At 45.2% G+C, this 13,565-nt stretch overlaps 1 pseudogene; it reads left to right on the top strand.

Moving 5' to 3' along the window:
• Positions 1–1,259: 1,259 nt before the first annotated feature.
• LOC116114703 lies at positions 1,260–13,270 on the top strand (annotated as a pseudogene).
• Positions 13,271–13,565: the final 295 nt, after the last annotated feature.

The raw sequence follows: 13,565 nt of genomic DNA, 5'->3' as shown, positions 1-13,565 counted from the left end.
CATATTCAAACTTCATGCAGCCAACAGTTTGTTGGGCTTGCATTGCATGAGGGAAGTTCACATAATGAAGTAGCTGGTGAGCTTCTTGCTGAAAAAAACAAAAAAAATAGAGAGAAAGGTTGAGTTTGTCGACAGAAATAGGGAAAAAAACAAAGAGTAGATGAGAAAGAAAGCGAGAAAAATAAGGGAAAGAAAAAAGAAAAAGAAAGGAGAGTTGATGAATCAACACCTAATACTAAAAAAATGAAAGAATAGGAATTGGGGAGGAAAAGAAAAAAATAGAATAAAATTCGGATCAACTTCGGATATTCGGTTATCCGATCCAGATCTATATCAGATTAAAAAATAAGCTAGACTGAATCAGATATTTAGATTTGCACAGTCCTACTTAAACTTGTCCTTTTTTTTAAAAAAAATAAATCATGAAATTTCAAACTCTTGAATATAAATATATTCAATCTACATGGATCTATTCTCTAAATTCAGATATTTACCCAAAATTTATATTTTGATGTTTTGTATGTTAAAATACCCCATGTACTTTATTCTAATTGATGTATCATCTTACTGTGATATTTACATCTCATTTATCAAATAATTATTTCATTGACATGTCAACGTCACATAAGATAACACATAATATGAGAAGAGGTATTTGACATATCAACATCACGTAAGAGTGTGTTTGGCTCTGTTTGTTTAGTTTTTTAGAATAGTATTCTATTATGGATAGGATTTAATCAAATATGATAGAATTCTGAAAATGAGTTTAATACATTTTTGAAAAATATTTTCTGAAAATAATTAGATTATTTTTTTAGTCCCTACATTTGTTAATTTAGCTAAACATTCCTTACAATAAAATTTTATAAATTAACAAAAACACCTCCACCCACCCAATAATTGCCAGCAGCCCGCCACCATTACCAAGCAGTGGCTGAAAGTCGTCGGAATGGGGCATGACTGACTGGATTTAGTCGGTCGTACGCCAATTGGGCCTTTTCCGACCAAATCTACGACCAAATTTGGCATCAAAGAAGGCGAAGATATGGCCGTCAATGCAGCCTTTGATATTTATAGGGACTTTTTAATACTTTATACTAAAACGGTTACATTTAATACTAAATATTTTCATAGGTGAAAATGAAATAAATGCTTACTACAACTTTACAAATTTTTTTGTTAAGAGTTGATGTAAAGGGTTAAAATTTGGGGCATGTGCCATTGTAACATGCCGCATGTTGAAAGTAATTGTCGGGATGTCCCAAATATCATCATTGACTCTAGTAGAGAGAATGAAGAATGCCAGAGTTGCCCCAGATTCTTATACTTATAATACGCTTATAAGTTGTTGTCGGTAGGGTTCTTTGCATGAAGAAGCAGCTTGGGTTTTTGAGGAAATGAAATTAGCAGGTTTTAGTCCAGATAAGGTTACTTACAATGCCTTGTTGGATGTTTGTGGGAAGTGTAGGCGGCCTAAAGAAGCCATGGAGGTATTAAGGGAGATGGAGGTTAATGGTTGTTCACCTAGTATTGTGACTTACACTTCATTGATATCAGCTTATGTCAGAGTTGGTTTGTTGGAAAAGGCGATGGAGCTTAAAAACCAGATGGTGGAAATAGGGATTAAGCCTGATGTTTTTACTTACACCACCCTCTTATCGGGGTTTGAGAACGCTGGGAAGGATGAGTCTGCAATGAAGGTTTTTGAGGAGATGAGAAGTGTAGGGCGCAAGCCAGATATTTGTACTTTTAACGCTTTGATTAAGATGCATGGAAACAGGGGAAAGTTTGTGGCGATGATGAAGGTTTTTTATGAGATCAAGACATGCAATTGAAAGCCAGACACTGTTACTTGGAACACACTTCTGGCAGTATTTGCTAAGAATGGGATGGACTCGAAAGTGTCAGGTGTGTTCAAGGAGATGAAGAGAGCAAGCTTCATTACTAAGAGGCACTTTCAACACCCTAATTAGTGCATTCAGTCATCGTGGTTCTTTTGACAAAGCCATGGCTGTTTATAAGAGAATGCTGGAAGCTAAGGTTACATCAGATCTTTGCACCTACAATACTGTTTTGGCAGCATTAGCTCAGGGAGGGATGTGGGAACAGTCTGAGGAAATACTTGCTGAAATGAAGGATGGTGGGTGTAAATCCAACGAGGGAACATACTGTTCTTTGCTTCATGCTTATGCCAATGGCAAGGAGATTGAGCAGATGCTTACTCTTGCAGAAGATATATTCTCTGGTCTGATTGAGCCTCATGTTATGCTCTTGAAGAGCCTTGTTTTGGTCAATAGTTGTTGATGCGTGCTTTTGACACCAACTAATCGGCACGTGCGTAACGTTGATTGGTCAAGAGACACACGTGATTATGGATGAAAATGTAGAGTAAATACAACAATGAGAGCTTTTTAAAGTGGTTCAGATGCTAAGGTAGCAAATACTATGTCCATTGATAGTTATATTAGAATCGTGGGTCAGGTCGCAATAGCGGACTGACTTACAAATGATTAGGGAAAAGTAAATACAAAGATACCAGAGAGAGAAAAAGCTAGTTCAGAGTGTAAAAAGGCTGAATCCCCTCAATGAAGGGGTTTTTCCTTTTTATAGCGAGATGAGTGTAGATAATCATCATTAAATCCATGGGTTGGTGTGAATGTCAAGACTAAATCCGGCTTTACGTCACATTGCCCACCTTCCAAGCTGATTTCACGAGATTTGGAGCAGGGAATGGACACGTGGGAGCTCCACGGCTTCTTGCAGGCCTGACGTGTGCTTACCGTTCTGATGAGAGCAGGTCACCCCCCATCACGTGATTTCCCACGTCAGCCCTTGATTTCCCATGCATAACAGAAGTCCCTTAATTTTTAAGGTTTGAGGATCAAACCTTGGAAACTAAGTCATGCCACGATTGGAGGCCCTGACCATTCCGACCTGAATGAAAGAAGCTCAGGATAGGACCTTTTGCGAACATGACCTCGCGCATGCCTCGTCCGAACAACCTGACAGCCACCGCCCAGGCGTCCTGACTTCATTGGGCATTCCTTACTGTGCCTTAGAGATAGAGATTTAATGAGGTCGTTTCTACACTGACAGGCGCTCTGCGCATGTCAGGCATCTGCCAGGCGCATTAAATGCGTTGTGTGCTGACGCGTTACTGCTTTGGCAGGGCATTAATTACATGTCACACTCGAAATGACAACCCTCATCACAGCAATAAATGTAGTATGGGCCACACTGCATTTAATGCACAGAGAGAGAGAAACGTCGTTTTGATTCCAAGGGGCAGTAAACGCCGATTCGTAGTCCATATAAAAACCTAGATTTTCTAAATGAGGCCACCAGAATCCCATTTGCCTTGAGCGAAAACTCTCTGCAAACTTGAAACCTTTCTTTCCGATTGACATCTCTCCAATACCTGAAGCGAGAACCGTCCACGGTCATGTCCCCTAAAAGGTAAGGGTTTTTTGTTCCCCTTTTTTTTCTTTTTTTTTTCTTTTTTTTTTTTTTTTGTGGTACAATGGCGTTGCATCATCTGATGTTTCATCAGAGGCGCGACGATGGAGTCGGGTTCCTGCCGTGAATGGCAACTTGAATCACTGTTAGGTTTTAGGGAATTTGCTTCAAGCCACCGTACGAGGCGACGTACGACGGCTAAAATGACCTTCTATCTGTCGGTGTTGTAGACTGCGGAATGGAACCCTCAGCGTCCAGATCCAAAAAAGGAGCCGGTTCGTCTTCACGGGATGTTCTCGTGGACGAATCCCTTGAGGTCTTCTCGGTTCTCACCCGAGAAGAATTCGAGAGGATAAAGAAACAGGCATCCACATGGAGGTGTTCCTCGACGCCACCCGGTCGTCGCGGCATCTTTTCGATGGCCTGGCTGCGATCTCCGAAGAGATCTTCAAGGGTGGGGGAATGATTCCTCTCCACCCTTTTATTAGGTTGGTCCTGGATTACTTCGGGATCGCACCAATGCAATTAACGCCAAACACCTATGTCATTGCTATTGCAATGTACATCGCGTGCCGTGAGAGCGGCTTGGGCGAGCTAACAGTTGTGGAGCTCGGCTGTTCGTATTACCTTAAAAGGAGTAAGGACAAAGACTCCTATTACTTGTTTCGGCGATCTACCATCATTGAGGGGATACATAGCTATCCCGGCAACGTGGGGGCCTACGAGACGAAGTTCTTCTTCTTCTGCTACGATGCCTACTGCCGCTTTTAGAAGCCAAGTAGGTCCCTCTTCGCTGGATTCATTAACTATGCGCTCGCTTTTTCTAACGACCTGCATTCTTTTACAGTTAACAAGACGACTAGCCTGGACCTGCTCACCGACTCGGACAGGATCGTGTCTTTTGGGGTTCTCCCTGAAGAAAGCTGGGACAGAGAAAGCTCGTGACGACTGCGAACTTGCGAAAGTATGGTTTTTTCAATGACCAGGCGTCTTTAGAGTCCCCAGAATGTAAGTTGCACACTGATTCCTTTCTGGTCGTGGAATAATTTTTGCTTAGTTACTAACGCACCTGCATGCAGCGACCATGCCTCCGAAAGAGTTCGAGTAGCCTCGGCAAGCACCATTCAACTTCCCTCGATCGAGGAAAGAAAGGGCAGCCGAAGCTACTCACCCTACAACAGTACAACCGATGTGAACTGCCGCGCCTTCCCAGTCCAGTCCAGTCCTGAGTAGGAAACGACCAAGATAGAACTGATCACTCAGCCACCAACTGCTCGCCCGAGGCAAAAGGCTCTGGCCCAGTGGTCGAAGAAGAGGAAGCAGATTCAGGTCGATAAGTCAGAGACCAAATCTGAGGAAGAACTACTAAGGTCGCGACGGGGCGTCAGAAAGAGGTCGGGCAAGGAACCTGCGGACGAGACGATTGCTGCCGACAAGGCGAAGGACACACCAGTGCTGAATTCACTGGGGAACCTGCCCGAATACCTGCAGTCGATAGTCTACTCTCTGCATGAGTGTGGGCTATTGGAATCATATGATGAGTTCGCTGATACAGGCGATGACTTGATGACCACGTCATTCCAGCATCTAAGCAAGGTAAACGAACTGTTCTTAAAGAGTTTGTCCACCATTTTCATTCTAACTCACTTCTTGTTTGCAGGTTTTGCTTGCCATGAGGATGTCCATGGAGAAAGCTCAACTGGGGGCCACGAAGGGGGCAAATGATCTGAAAGAGGAGATCGCGAAGCTCAAATAGAGCCTGAAGACCGTCGAAGCGGAAAGAACGCAATCATTTGAGGCGGCGAACAGATACTTGAACCAAAAGGAGGTCGCTATGCGGACAGTTGACTTCCAAAATATGGAGCTTGAACGGCGTGCAAAGGAAGTAAAAGAGCTTCAGAGCACAACCGCTAGGCTCTCTAAAGAGGTCGGAGAGAAGGACCAGGAGCTTCAGATGACTTTAATATGGGCTCAGCAAGTAGAACAAGAAAGGGAGGCCTCCGAAAAGGAAAGTCTAACTCTCAAGGCCAAACTCCAGGAGAGTCAGGGAAAAATTGCTTCCCTAACTGAAGAAATGCGGATCCAGTCAGAGGAGATTGAGGATAAGGCCGCCAACTAGGCGATCAGGTCCATTTATACCCTGTGGCCAAAGAACCCAGATCTGGATATGTCCGACCTCCCAAAGGGGTGGCAAGAGACCTTGCAGATCTTAGCGAAGGAAGATGATCAAGCAGCAGCAGCCGCCCGAGGATCCGACCAGGCAGAAGGTTCAGGTCTTGCTTCAAAGGATGCCCCCACCGACCAGGCATAGTGCGATGAGATCGACTCCATAGGAATTAATAGGGTCTTAACAATTTTTGTTGTACATAAATGAGATACGTTTTGCTTTCAATCGCTGTTCGCTTAATCATACATGAGTGCAGTTTACAGTTCAGTTTGTTTACATAGGCAATATTACATGCGAATTGTTACAAGCGAACAGGATAATATCCTATAATAAAAAAGGAAACTAACAAAATCAAAACCTAATTTACAAGCACTGAGTTCACGATTACTGATAGTATGGCCGGAGGTGCTCGGCATTCCAAGCTCGGGGTACTTTGGAACCATTCAGCCTTTTGAGATGGTAAGTCTCCGGTCTAATCACGTTGTCGACCCGGTACGGACCTTCCTAGTTCGGTCCTAATACCCCCGCGCTTGGCTCTCTGGTTCTTAGGAGAACTTCTTTGAGCATAATGTCACCGACCTGGAAGTCTCTTCGCTTGACCTTTGAATCGAAGAATCTCTTCGCACGCTGCTGGTAGGCTGCTATCCTTAGCGAAGCTTTGCTGCGGTGCTCCTCAACAAGATCCAGGCTCGCCCTTATAAGTGCTTCGTTTTCAACCTCATCGTACAAGTCTCTTCGAAGAGAACCAGTTCCTACCTCTACAGGAATCATTGCTTCGCAGCCATATGCTAGCGAAAAAGGCGTTTCTGAGGTGGAGGTTCTCGAAGTTGTCCTTTACGCCCATAAGACTTCGGGGAGATCGTCGGCCCAATTTCCCTTGGCTGCCCCAAGTTTGGCCTTTAGAGTGTGTTTGATGGTCTTGTTGACAGCTTCAACTTGGCCATTTGCTTGCGGTCTTGCGACTGAGGCAAATTTTTTATGAATGCCCAGCTCGTCGCAGAACTGCTTGAACTCCTCGTTATCAAATTGCTTTCCATTATCCGAGATGAGAGTGTGGGGAATTCCGTAGCGGCACGCTATATTCTTGAAAACGAAGTCTTTCAGCTTTCTGGTTGTGATCGCGGCCAGCGGTTCAGCTTCCACCCATTTTGTGAAATAGTCTACCGCGACCATGGCATACTTAAACCCCCCTCCCCCCCCTTTTCCGACTGGCATGGGACCGATAAGGTCGATCCCCCACATGGAAAATGGCCAGGGGCTAGACATCGTTATCAGCTAGTGGGAGGGGGCTCGCGGAATGTTCGCGAACGGCTGACACCTGTCACACCTCTTGACAAAATTATGCGTATCTTCTTGGATCCGGGGCCAATAATACCCTTGACAAACAACCTAGTTTGCAAGAGATCAAGCAGCTGTGTGATTACTGTAGATCCCTTCGTGAATTTCCCTCATGATGTAGTCTGCTTTTTCGTTGGTTACACATCGAAGGAGAGGGGCATTGAATCCTCTCCTGTACAACTGGTGCCCGATGAGTGTGTAACGAGCAGATCTTGCTCGCAGGACCCTTGCCTCGACCTTGTCGTCTGGCAAGGTCCCATCCTTGAGGTACTGGAAAATGGGAGTCATCCAGGAGTCCAGTTGAGTCACATTTACGGCCTGTTCGGTTGAACTGATAGTTGGAACATCAACGAACCGAACATGAATGCTATCTGGAGCTTCTGAATCCAACGATGAGGCTATCTTTGCTAAGGCGTCTGCTACAGAATTGCTATCTCTGGGAATCTGAGTGATTTCAAAGTGTTTGAACAACCCGAGGGCGGCCTTAGCTTCTTTTAGATAGCGAACCATGTTTTCTTCCTTGGCTTGATAGTCCCCCAAAATTTGGTTGACGACCAGCATGGAGTCGCTGTAAACACTGATCGTGGTTGCACCCATTTCTTTGGCAAGTCGCAACCCGACGAGCAAGGCTTCATACTCAACCTCATTGTTGGTCTTTTTAAACCCGAACCGGAGAATACCATGAATTCGAGCCCCTTCAGGGCTTACAAGGAGAAGATCCGCACCGGCTCTTTTTCTATTTGATGACCTGTCGACATAAAGGTTCTAAGTCGACAGGTTTCGAATACTTTCCCGGATGGCTTTGCCAGGCTGTTGCTCGCTTAGAAGATAGGAAAATTCTAAGATGAAGTCAGCAACAGCTTGCCCTTTGATGGTCGACCTGGGCTTGTACTTCAGGTCGAATTGGCTTAATTCCATGGCCTATTTGAGCAGTGTACCCGAGGCTTCTAGTTTTTGGAGGACCTACCTGAGGGGGTAATTAGTCATTACGTGGATCGTATGGGCGTGGAAGTAAGGTCGTAGCTTTTTGGATGCGATCAGCAGAGCATAGGCTAGTCACTCCATTTCCAGATACCACATCTTGGCATCCGTCAGACGCTTGCTCGCATAGTACACTGGTCATTGCGCCTTTTCATCTTCCTGTACTAGAGCTGCACTGACAGCAAACTGAGAGACGGACAGGTAGAGGAGCAGGATTTCTTGTGGAAGAGGCTTAGAGAGGAGAGGTGGCTTCCCAAGGTGTTCTTTTATACTCTGGAACGCCTGTTCGCATTCGGGAGTCCATTCGAATTTCTTATTGGCCTTCAGAACATTGAAAAATGGCAAGCAACGGCCTGTTAGCCTTGATATGAAGCGACTAAGTGCTGCTATTCGCCCATTTAGACTCATGAATTATTTTTTGCTAGTCGAGCTCTCCATATCTAGCAGAGCTTGAATCTTCTTGGGGTTTATTTCTATCCCTCGCTGATTAACCATGTACCCAAGGAACTTTCCTGACGATACCCCAAATGAACACTTGAGAGGATTCAGCTTCATTCTATACAGTCGGAGGATGTCAAACATCTCAGCGAGATGTGCAATGTGTTCTGAGGCGACCTGGGATTTGACCAGCATGTCATCCACATAGACCTATATTGTTTTTTCGATCTGGTCAGAGAACATTTAGTTAACCAGCTGCTGGTAGGTTACATCAACATTCTTGAGGCTGAAAGGCATAACTTTGTAATAATACAGCCCTCGGTCTGTAATGAAGGACGTATGCTCCTTGTCTGGCCCATACATCGGGATTTGATTGTATCCCGAGTATGCATCCATGAAACTTAGCAGCTCGTGTCTTGAGGTAGCATCCACGAGCTGGTCAATTCTCTGCAGAGGGAAGCTGTCTTTTGGGCAAGCCTTGTTGAGGTCGCTGAAATCAACGTAGGTCTGCCACTTGCTGTTGGGCTTCTTTACCAGGACCGGCTTGGCGACCCAGGTCGGGTAGAGTGCCTCTCGGATGGACCCATTTTGGAGGAGGTTTTCCACTTCTGATTTTAATGCAGCATACCGCTCCGGATCTATTACTCTTCTTTTCTGGCAAACGGATTTGGCCTCACTATCAACGTTTAATGCATGGCAAATAATGTATGGGTTGATCCTGACCATATCTGCATGTGACCAAGCAAACACATCAATATTTTCTCTTAAGAAGCTTATCAGTTCGGACGCGAGCTGAGGGTTGAGACTGCTTCCAACCCTTAACACTCGGCTTGGCTCTTTCGGGTCGACTGACACTTTAGACAAGTCCCCAACTAGGCCACTGGAAGGGATCTCCTGAATTCGAGGATCCATATTATCTTCTGCTGGGCCAGGCTGCGGCTCAATCCTGCTGATCGCCATAGCCTATCGGGGCGCACTTCGCAGAACACCCTTTCCTTTACTTGCCATCTGCATCGCTTTTATGTAGCAGTCGCGAGATGCGCTTTGCGATCCGCTCACTTCCCCTATCCCCGTTGGGGTGGGGAACTTCATCTTGAGGTGGTATATGGAAGTGACTGCTTTGAAGCTTTTTAGTACGGGTCGCCTTAGAATCCTGTTAAAGGCGGACGGGCAATCCATGACCAAGAACTCAGTTACCTTAGTTACCTCGTCATAGTTGCCCAGCGTGACCGGGAGTCGGATTGTCCCTTTGGGGATCAAGTGGTCCCTTGTAAAGCCATAGAGGGGGATTAAGGCGGGCTTTAGGTTGGCCTCGTCCAGGTTCATTCTTTTCAAAACGGTCTGGAATAGAATGTTCACAGCGCTTCCGTTGTCCACGAGCATTCTGCGGACGTTAAGGTGCCCTATGAGGGGCGTGATCACCAAGGCGTCGTCGTGAGGATGGTGCAGGCGAGCTGCTTCCTTTTCGCAGAAGGTGATCGGCTCCTCCTTTTGAGCCTTTTGTGGTCGCTGCGATGTGTTCATTACCCTGATCAGGTTATGATATGCTTCGCGAGCGTACCTTTCCTACGCACCTCATGTGTTTCCTACGAGGTGCAGGCTTCCGAAGATTATGTTAACACTAGTATATCCACTGCGATCACGAAGATTTTTCTTTTGCTCCTCTTGGTTCTCTTTTGGAGCAGAGTCATCAATATACTCCTTGAAGTGCCCTTTCTTGATGAGCTCTTCGATTGCCTGCTTTAGAGCTCGGCATTTATCGGTGTGATGCCCGTTGTCAAATGGCAGTATTTTTTGCTGTTTCTGGCCGTAGCAGGGGTTTTCATGGGTTCTGGCTCATCGAGCAGGCTGGCCTCCTCAGATTTGTCAAGAATTGTAGATATGGACACATTCAGTGGAATGTATTGAATTCTATCGCGGTCGCGACGAGGAACAGGAGCATAGGACTTTTTGTGCTCGTAGCGGGGTTTCTTTCCTTTTTGCTGATCGTCAATGTCTCTGCGATTTGCTCTCCTACTTTCCCCCCGACTAGACATACTGCTCGAGGCGCCAGGATCGCGATGGCAAAGTGCTGCCAATGAATTCTCTATTCAGAGATATTTTTCTGCGAGGTTGTAGAATCTGGTGAGGGAAACATCGTCCTCAGCCTGTAATTCTTTCCACAGGTTGGTTTGTGGGCGAACTCCAACTATTATGAGCATTCGGATGGACTTTTCAGGGGCATGAGCAACCTTGTTGAGTTCCCTGTGGAAACGGTTGATGTAGGATTGTAGGGATTCATCCCTTTCTTGCCTTATGTTGCTGAGATAGCTTAAAGGCATCGAAAACTTTCGATTTGCTTGGAAATGCCGTAGGAACATCGTACTCATCTGAGGCCACGAACTGATCGATCCCGCTAGGAGCAACCTTAACCACCGCTTGGCATGAGAAGTTAGAGTCACGGTCAAACAACGACATTTTGCAAGATCCGAAACCTGGTTTTTAGAGCTCCATTAGGTCGTTGAAGTCATACAAATGATCCTGCGGGTCATGGTTCCCATCAAACGGCCGCATGTCGGGCATTCTGAATCCTGGTGGGAGTGGAGCAGCTAACACTTCAGGAGAGAAGGGGGATGCAGAGGCGACCTAGGCCTGCTCGTTTTACCTCTCTCTCAGCCTGTCTACAGCTCGCTACAACTCCTCAATTTGTGGTAAGAGAGCCAGTTGGGGATTGCTTTCACCCATGCGAGTCCGGCCCTCGCGATTACGGTTCAGGAAAGTATGGAGGTCGAACTCCTCTTTGCCTCAGCCGGCACTTCCAGTCGCTCTTGACACACACTGGCTAGAGGCGTGTGAAGGTGACGAATGGTGCAGGGTATTTTCACGACCCTCGCGGTGGTACGAACCGCCCCGCAAGGTGTGGGAACCATCCGCATGATAGCGATCAAGATCATTCTGCTGGCGGTGATAAGAATCACCCTGCCCAGCACTTTTGCTTGGGTTCATCTGTGAAGTGGCATGGGATAGCTTAGGATTCACTTTTTCGCCGAGCCTCAACTTTGCCGGCACCCTACTTGGGGCATGGTTTGTGTTTGCTGGCCCTTTAGAGCCCGTAGGCTTGCTTTTTGCCACTTGCTTACCCTTACGTCTACGTGCTGCAGTGCTCGCGGCACGGGCTATTTCCCTTTGTCATGCCTTTGTGCGACCTGTAGGCATTTTTTACGATTGCACTGCCCCAGCTGTTCTATATGGCACGCCCTGGTCCAAACGGTCCAGCCTCTGATTGACCGTCTAGAAAGTATTGTCGAACCTTTCTAGGTAGCTTCTAATGGCCGGTTCAAGCTGCGAGGCTGCTGGGATATCCACCGTAGCATTTTGTGGAACTGGAAGTATTCTAGAAGAGGTATCCCCCTGGGTTAGGGGAACTCCCTCAATGCGTTGGTTGGCTTGCTCAGGTTCAGATTGGCGGGCCATTTGTTGCTGTAGGACTAGTAGGTTAGAGATTCTCCTGATGAAGGATGAACACTAAATCGGGGCCCTCCTTCTAGCGCCAAACTGTTGATGCGTGCTTTTGACACCAACTAATTGATACATGCGTAACGTTGATTGGTCAAGAGACACACGTGATTATGGATGAAAATGTAGAGTAAATGCAACAATGAGAGCTTTTTAAAGTGGTTCGGATGCTAAGGTAGCAAATCCTACGTCCACTGATAGTTGTATTAGAATCGTGGGTCAGGTCGCAATAGCAGACTGATTGTATTAGAATCATGGGTCAGGTCGCAACAGCAGACTGACTTACAAATGATTAGGGAAAAGTAAATACAAAGATACTAGAGAGAGAGAAAGCTAGTTCAGAGTGTAAAAAGGCCGAATCCCCTCAATGAAGGGGTTTTTCCTTTTTATAGCGAGATGAGTGCAGATAAACATCATTAAATCCATGGGTTGGTGTGAATGTCAGGACTAAATCCAGCTTTACGTCACATTGCCCACCTTCCAAGCTGATTTCACGAGATTTGGAGCAGGGAATGGACACGTGGGAGCTTCACGGCGTCTTGCAGGCCTGACATGCACTTACTGTTCTGACGGGAGTAGGTCACCCCCCATCACGTGATTTCCCACGTCAGCCCTTGGTTTCCCAGGCATAACAATAGTAATAGTGATCTCCTTATAGAAATAGAGCGTGCCTTCTTAGAGTTGAAGAGAAAAGGACTTTCCCCTGACATAACCACTCTAAATGCCATGATTTCGATTTATGGCAGGAGGCAGATGGTTACCAAAACAAATGAGATCTTGAACTTCATGAATGAAAGTGGGTTAACTCCTCGCTTGACAACCTACAATAGGTTGATGTATATGTACAAACGCTCTGAAAATTTTGAGAAGTCCGAAGAGATTTTAAGGGAAACTTTCAACAAAGGATTGAAACCTGATATAATATTATATAATATTGTCATTTATGCCTATTGTAGAAATGGTAGGATGAAAGAGGATTTGCAGTTATTTTCGAAAATGAGAGATTCTAGTCTTGTTCCAGATTTAATCACCTACAATACCTTCGTTTCAAGTTATGCAGCCAATTCATTGTTTGTGGAGGCTATTGATGTGGTTGGATACATGATCAAGCAAGGATGTAAACCAAACCAGAACACATACAACTCCATTGTAGATGGTTATTGTAAACTCAATCATCGAGATGAAGCAATCACGTTTGTTAATAATCTTTCCAAGCTTGATCCACACACGTCTAAGAGGGAAAAATGCAGGTTATCAGACTGTATAGCAAAGAAATGGTCATATCATAGACATTCCTCTTCTCCAAAGGGATGGCGATTCAGTTTGTGTGCTTTTTTAGCGTCAGACGCTTGTGCTTCCAGTACAATCAACCTATGTACTAGTGAAATATGAATTGATACCTTCTATTGGCTGGTGTTTCTATGCAAATTTTGTGATAAAATAATATTTCTGATAGGTTTTACATGTGCTGTAATATGGCACGACTATTATCAACTAAAATCGTATTATCAAATTTTATGTTAAATTCATCATAATACTTTTGAAGGCAAAAAGGAAAATTCATTTATTTGCTAGATGAGCGGGAGATTTGTGTGAGGGCAGTACTCTCATTTTAGAACACCCTTTTTTTTTTTTTCCTTCTCAGAAGTAATCCATAAATTTTGATACACATATAACAACATTCAGA

Source organism: Pistacia vera, unplaced genomic scaffold, assembly GCF_008641045.1.
Source record: "Pistacia vera cultivar Batoury unplaced genomic scaffold, PisVer_v2 Contig720, whole genome shotgun sequence".
Taxonomy (NCBI): domain Eukaryota; kingdom Viridiplantae; phylum Streptophyta; class Magnoliopsida; order Sapindales; family Anacardiaceae; genus Pistacia; species Pistacia vera.
Note: the sequence above shows the minus strand (reverse complement) of the source record. Positions and strands in the feature narration are given on the sequence as shown.